Source organism: Podarcis pityusensis (genome assembly GCF_964106645.2).
Source record: "Podarcis pityusensis genome assembly, chromosome: 8".
Classification (NCBI taxonomy): domain Eukaryota; kingdom Metazoa; phylum Chordata; class Lepidosauria; order Squamata; family Lacertidae; genus Podarcis; species Podarcis pityusensis.
In genome coordinates this window covers 10077514-10085416 of record NC_138033.1, presented here as the reverse complement: position 1 = coordinate 10085416, position 7903 = coordinate 10077514, and positions in this window count along the sequence as shown.

Genomic DNA, 7903 nt, shown 5'->3' with positions numbered 1-7903 from the left:
TTGCCAACTGGGAAGAAAGAGGGAGTCACACGCAACTTTGTCTCGAAAACCTCCTCCTGTGAAATGCACCACTTGAAAAATATCAGGGTTCAATCCCTGATATTTCTGGGCAGGGCTGAGAAAGACTGAAACGGCTGCCAATCTGTGGAGGCGATACTCAGCTAAATGGACCAATGGCCTGGCTTGGTATAAGGCAGCTTCCCCTTCGCTCTTGTTGGTATTAACCCTTGCATTCCCGGGTTCCACCACCGACACCTCTTAAAAAAAAGAAACCACGAAAACACCCAGCAGTGAGATCTCAGATCCTTCTCTTCCCAACCCTCTCCTCCCCTTGCAATCGTCTTGCCAAATGTTCCTTCTCTGCTTCTGTGGGACCAATACTTGAAAAGTACTAGTAGCACCCTCTGCTCATCCCGTGGCAAGAAAACAGGATGGGGAAGGGTCTTTTCCTAATTTGTCAATAAAATATTTTTTCTACTTTCAAAGGCAGCATATGTGTGTTTTGGGGGACAGAGGTGAAGGCAACACCGACGGATGGGGGAAAGTCCATTGGTAGGTAAAGCTATGGGAATTCTGTTACTTCCTCCAACTCCTACTGCATAATCCAACATCTCTGCCAGGTGTGCTTACGGTATTGTTACACGCCACCCCTCTCCAAGTGGTGTGAGGTGCCAGGAGTAATAATAATAATAATAATAATAATAATAATAATAATAATAATATTCATACCCCACCCATCTGACTAGGTTTCCCCAGCCTCTCTGGGTGGCTCCCAACAGAATTAATGATGATGATGATGATGATAAAAAGCAATAAAACATCGGACATTAAAAGCTTCCCTAAACAGGGCTGCCTTCAGATGTCTTCTAAAATTCAGATAGTTGTTTATCTACTTGACATCTGACGAAAGGGCGTTCCACAGGGCGGGCGCCACTACCGAGAAGGCCCTCTGCCTGGTTCCCTGTAACTCAGGCATAGGCAACCTCAGCCCTCCAGATCTTTTGGGACTACAACTCCGATCATTCCTAGCTAACAGGACCAGTGATCAGGGATGATAGGAACTGTAGTCTCAAAACATCCGGAGGGCCGAGTTTGCCTATTCCTGCTGTAACCTCACTTCTTGCAGTGAGGGAACCGCCAGAAAGCCCTCAAAGCTGGACCTCAGTGTCCGGGCTGAACAATGGGGGTGGAGACGCTCGTTCAGGTATAGTGGGCCGGGGCCGTTCCTGTTTCCTTTTGGAAACAGACACAACAGAGACTGTGGTGTCTATAATATATGGCTTATTTACACATAAATATAGCCTGAGCCTATAATGAAACATCAACTTCCCAAGAAGTTCCAGCTCCTCCAGGATTGGCTGGATGAAGAGTAGTGGTTAGAAATGCTAGCTGGGGAACACACATACACACACCCCGGAGATCCCAGAGGAGGAAGGCTCAGAGCCAGGGGGTTGTTGTGGGACAATGAGAAGAGGTCAGAGGGAGAAGATTGGGAGGAGGTGCCAGATGCTGAAGGGACAACAGGGCTTAGTGAGCAGGAGGAACCTGTGACAGGGAGCAGTTCAGACTCCAAGGCTGAAGCAGAGGAGGGGGATCAATAGACTGTTGAAGAATCTGGGGGGTTCTCCCTCCCCTGCTGCAACAAACTGCCTTCCCCACTGGTCTCCAAGAATGCACAGAATAATGAGGGCAGAACAGAGCTCAGAGGTGCGCAGGCACAGTTTGAGACTGCTTGGGAAACATCCAGGAGAGGAGGAGTCTTGAAAGGGTGGAAGGCAGCAACCTTAAAGTCCTAGCAACTGCTCCATAGAGGCAAGACCTGCTGGGAAGTATTGCTGAGTTGTATCTACAAGGTGTGACCGGAAAATTCGGTGAACGGTCACAGAAATCGGACAGCGAAATATATTCGGACATAACAATCGGCACTGGAAACGCACGAAATGCTCACAATTGTGTACGGAGATGAAGCTGTAACTCAAAAGACAGTGTACGAGTGGTTGAAGCATGTCCATGAAGGGCGGCAAACCATCGAAGATGACCCTCAGTCCGCCAGACCGTCGGCGAGCAGAACAGCTCCAAATGTCAACAGAGTTCGTGAGTTATTGATGCGGGATGATGGCAGAAGAATGGCATATTCCGCGTGAAATCGTTACTGAGGTTACTGAGTTGTCCCACCCTCCTTATTCTCCCGATCTGGCCCCACCGGATTTCTTTCTTTGTCCAAAACTAAAAACTGCACTGAAAGGGTGCAGATTTTCCAATATTTCACATGTCCAAGCTGCTCTGATGAGGGAACTGAAAGCAGTAATAAAAGAGGACTTCTCCAGAAGTTTCCAACAGTTCTATGAACATTGTCAAAGGTGCATTGTATCAGAGGGGGCCTACTTTGAAGGCCTGTAAGGTATGTACAGGGACACGGGTGGTGCTGTGGGTTAAGCCACAGAGCCTAGGACTTGCCGATCAGAAGGTTGGAGGTTCGAATCCCCGCGACGGGGTGAGCTCCCGTTCCTCGGTCCCTGCTCCTGCCAACCTGGCAGTTCAAAAGCGCGTCAAAGTGCAAGTAGATAAATAGGTACCGCTCGGGCGGGAAGGTAAACGGCGTTCCGTGCACTGCTCTGGTTTCGCCAGAAGCGCCTTAGTCATGCTGGCCACATGACGCGTAAGCTGTACGCCGGCTCCCTTGGCCAGTAAAGCGAGATGAGCGCCACAACCCCAGAGTTGGCCACGACTGGACCTAATGGTCAGGGGTCCCTTTACCTTTTAAGGTATGTACGTTCAAATATTTCTCACTGTCCAATTTCTGTGACCATTCACTGAACTTTCCAGTCACACCTTGTAGTTTCCTTGACTAAAGAGTTAACTTCACGGACAACAGAGCCACACATCTTTCGTATGCCAGCTTCTCCCATAGACACAGCAAGATCCTTGCTCTGTATCTCGACTTCCTAGGTCACATAACGCCCTGTACTTAGAGCTTAGCTCTTTTTATCTGCAGAGGCAGGGCCTATTCATTCACCATTTCATTCGCATCTCACATGGCTCCTCTGATCCTGTGTTGTGCTAACGGCTCATTACCCCCAGGCTATTGCCTCAAAGGAAATTTGATGCAATTAACTCTTAGCTCATGTTGGTTGCCTGGGATTATCATGGTCTGATACTTTAGGAAGTTTGCCTGGCTTAATTACCTCTTAACACACGCCAATTCCAGCAGATCAAAAGCATCCAACGCACACACCTTAATACACATTGGGTCCAGCACCGTTCTAACACAAGCCGTAATTATATTCTAACACTAGCTCGATCCAGGAATTTAAGGGAGTTGGGCACCCACAAACTCATAACTGTATGCTAATGTGGTGGCTCATCACCGCCACTTGCCTCCCTTTGCAGCTTTTGATGCAATGAGTCTGGTTCATGCAACAGCGGGCTCCAGCTGCAGCTAGTAATGGCCAAGAGCAGAGAGAAATGGTGTGCCACCCTCTGGGCGCAGTTGGACTACAACTCCCATGAGCCCCAGCTAGTGTGGCAATTAGTCTGGGATGATAGGGCTTGTTGTCCCAACATCGTATGCAGGGTATCACATTGCCTAGAACAGGGGTGGGGGGAACCCTGCTAAAGTCATTCCCTGATTGGAAGCTACAGCTGTCAGTCACAAAATGAAACCACCTTCCTCCTTCAGGAATTTGCCATTTAGGGAGAGTTTGCCACGGGAGAATTTAATCTATCAAATTGTGCACTTTAGGTGGGGAGGAATGCCTTTTAAGTGGGTCCAAAGTGTTGGGGACCAGCTGCTTCTCTTTGGACCATTTCGGATCAGGCCCACTTCGCTTTGGAGGCAATTTGTTTACCTCTGGAGCAGGCTGTTTAGGGGCTGCATAGCCATTAATGGGGATAATATGTTGTCTTTTATAATTAATCCAACTGATTGAGCACTGCCCTGGAATTCTAAATAAAATGACATGTGACATAAAATTATTTACAATAATAAAACAGGATAAATAAATCTGTCCTGCCTTAGAGGGTTGTGGCAAACTGCTTTCAGCAACGGAAATGTGCTCTTTAAATGCTAGCAGTTATTAGAACTTTCTACAGGCAGAGTTCCTGAAATATGAAATCCATAAAGGTCACAAACACACAGCAGCGTTGCACAAGTCCAAAATAACTGTGTGGTCTCTTGGGATTGCTCCCTGATGAATTTAGAGTTGAAGCAGTGATGTCAACTGCTTGTGTGTCTGTTTGGACTAACCTTGTGACGCCATTCCCGGGGGAAAATGGAAAACAAAAACTGAGGGTAAACAAGACAAGACATTGTTGCCTTTCTGTGGAAGTGACTGGCACAGGTTCAGAGACCGCTGATTCTGCAAAATTCAGTCCTGGCTCCTTCCTTCCTAGAGTAACGCTTGAACGAAGACGAGGACATGACCGGGGTGAAAAAGAATGCACAAACCATGAGATTGTGTTTCGGAAAAATGCACGGTTGATTTGGGAAAAGCCAATGCAATTCTGGGCTGCATCAATAGGAGTATAGCATCTAGATCAAGGGAAGTAATAGTGCCACTGTATTCTGCTCTGGTCAGACCTCACCTGGAGTACTGTGTCCAGTTCTGGGCACCACAGTTCAAGAAGGACACTGACAAACTGGAACGTGTCCAGAGGAGGGCAACCAAAATGGTCAAAGGCCTGGAAACGATGCCTTATGAGGAACGGCTAAGGGAGCTGGGCATGTTTAGCCTGGAGAAGAGGAGGTTAAGGGGTGATATGATAGCCATGTTCAAATATATAAAAGGATGTCACATAGAGGAGGGAGAAAGGTTGTTTTCTGCTGCTCCAGAGAAGCGGACACAGAGCAATGGATCCAAACTACAAGAAAGAAGATTCCACCTAAACATTAGGAAGAACTTCCTGACAGTAAGAGCTGTTTGACAGTGGAATTTGCTGCCAAGGAGTGTGGTGGAGTCTCCTTCTTTGGAGGTCTTTAAGCAGAGGCTTGACAACCATATGTCAGGAGTGCTCTGATGGTGTTTCCTGCTTGGCAGGGGGTTGGACTCCATGGCCCTTGTGGTCTCTTCCAACTCTATGATTCTATGATTCTATGATTCTATATCCTAGCCCGCTCCTGCCTAGCGCAGTCGTGCCCCAGTGGAATGAGCAGAACTCCTTCAGACTCTCAAGGTGTCAAGAAGGGCTGGTAGCCACATGCCTGCAGGAAGGCGGTCGGCATTCCTTGACGGATGAATCAGCCCTGTACTCCAAGCTCCGAACATCTGTGGTTGAAGTCAGCCGGGTCCGTGCGTGATGTCATACGGTGGCTCCAGGTGGGGCCATTTAAACTGGTTCAGGGTAGCAACACGGTGCAGTGGTTAGAGTGCTGGGAGACCAGCGTTCAAATCTCCACTCGGCCACAAAGCTCATTGACTGGGAGCGGCCACCAAGACCACATAACACCGGTCTTGAAAGACCTACACTGGCTCCCAGTACGTTTCCGAGCACAATTCAAAGTGTTGGTGCTGACCTTTAAAGCCCTAAATGGCCTCAGTCCAGTATACCTGAAGGAGCGTCTCCACCCCCATTGTTCTGCCCGGACACTGAAGTCCAGCGCCGAGGGCCTTCTGGCGGTTCCCTCCCTGTGAGAAGTGAGGTTATAGGGAACCAGGCAGAGGGCCTTCTTGGTGGTAGCGCCCACCCTGTGGAACGCCCTCCCTCCAGATGTGAAGGACATAAGCAGCTATCTTATCTTTAAAAGACACCTGAAGGCAGCCCTGTTTAGGGAAGTTTTTAATATTTAATGCTGTACTGTTTTTAACACTTGATTGGAAGCCGCTCAGAGTGGCTGGGGAAACTCAGCCAGATGGGCGGGGTATAAATAAATTATTATTATTATTATTATTATTATTATTATTATTATTATTACTACTACTACAACAACAACAACAGAGGGTATCCTCTGGGATGAGTTGGACTGCTTGGTTTTAAGGAACAGCAGAGGTATATAAGGCATATTGTAGCAGACTGGGGAGAAGCAGCAGGACACAATTATTTCTGGATACGAATGTTATATGCCAGGGAACGGTGTACTGGGACTGGCACCACTCAGTATCCTAAACAGAACATAGAATCCAGTAAGTTCACCGGTGCTGGTAGGGCTGTTACTCTGTTTTTATTTTAAATGGATTTTTATCAGGGGTTTTTACACAAACTTTGACATTATTCAATTCACTTCCAGTGTAATACTTTCTTACATTTTCACTTCCCATCTTTATGCCTGTGACGTTCCTGTTGTGTTCCTTGATCTGCTGCCACAACTGCCATTTATTTTCAACTGCCTTATAACTTATATTGTAATCATTTATTTATTCTCCTTCCTTTGCCTGTCATTCAAATCAGGCTCGCAATTTCATCTGACTGTAGTTTCCCCCCCAAATATAGTGGTACCTCAGGTTAAGTACTTAATTCATTCCGGAGATGTTCTTAACCTGAAACTGTTCTTAACCTGAAGCACCACTTTAGCTAATGGGGCCTCCTGCTGCTGTTGCGCTGCCGAAGCCCGATTTCTGTTCTTTTCCTGAAGCAAAGTTCTTAACCTGAAACACTATTTCTGGGTTAGCGGAGTGTGTAACCTGAAGCGTATGTAACCCGAGGTACCACTGTAACCTGAAAAGAACCTCCTCTCTTTGACAAAATTCTCATCTCTGTGATCTCTTATTTTTTGCTGTCAACTTTGCCGTCTCTGCATAGTCCACTGACTTCAAAACCCATTCTTCTTTCATTAATAAATAAATAATAATAAATTTTATTTATACCCCACCCTCCCCGGCCAGAGCTGGGCTCAGGGCAGCTAACACCAATAAAATCACAATAAAAACATAATCGGGAAAAAGAGAAGGGGGGGGGGACCAATTTAAAATACAGGTTAAAATGCAATTTAAAATGCAGCCTCATTTTAAAGTAGCCGATAAATCATTGGGACTGCTTCCCCTTTACACTTCTGTCCAGACAGGATTCTGGGCTGTGGTTGTGGCATATATAAACAATTTAAACATCTCTTTTGAAACCTCTGCCCCTATAATCCCTAGAAGAAATGCTTGGGAATAGTTATTTTAATCAGCTTTCTGGTAGGGCTGTATCTCATGGCCAAGCCTGGGCTCTCAAAAGAAAACCAGAGAACTGCAGGTATTCAGTACAGCTCTTCTTACTTCCTTTTCACCTCTCTCCCCTACTCCTACAGCAAAGACCATTCATTCTGCCTAGTGCTTGCAGTAAAGTCTCATTTGCTGGATCACCCCCTTGCCGTGGTGAGTGGGCTTGCATGTTCCTATGACCCTAGTGAGTGAAGCCGTCAGGAATCTCGTACTCCCAGCAGGGTCACAGGGAAACCAAAATGCTTGTTTACAAAGCTATTGTGCTCCCAACCTTACTGTATGCTTGTGAAACATGGACCACTTATAAAGGCCATCTCCACCTCCTCGAAATATTCAATCAACGGTGTCTCCGAAAAATTTTACACATCACTTGGGAAGACAGGCGAACTAATGCCAGTGTCCTAGAAAAAGCCAAGATCACCAGTGTCGAAGCAATGATTCTTCAACAACAACTTCGTTGGACTGGTTATGTTGTGCGGATGCCTGATGATCGTCTTCCAAAGCCACTACTCTATTCAGAACTTAAAAATGGAAAGTGTAATGCTGGTGGCAACAAAAGAGGTTTAAAGACTGTCTCAAGGCAAATCTAAAAAAATGTAGTATAAACACCAACAATTGGGAAACACTGGCCTGCGAGCGCTCCAATTGGAGAACAGCCTTTACCAAAGGGGTCATGGGCTTTGAAGATGCTCAAACTCAGGACGCAAGGGAAAAATGCGCTAAGAGGAAGGCACAGTTTGGCAAACCCTCACCATGATCAGCTC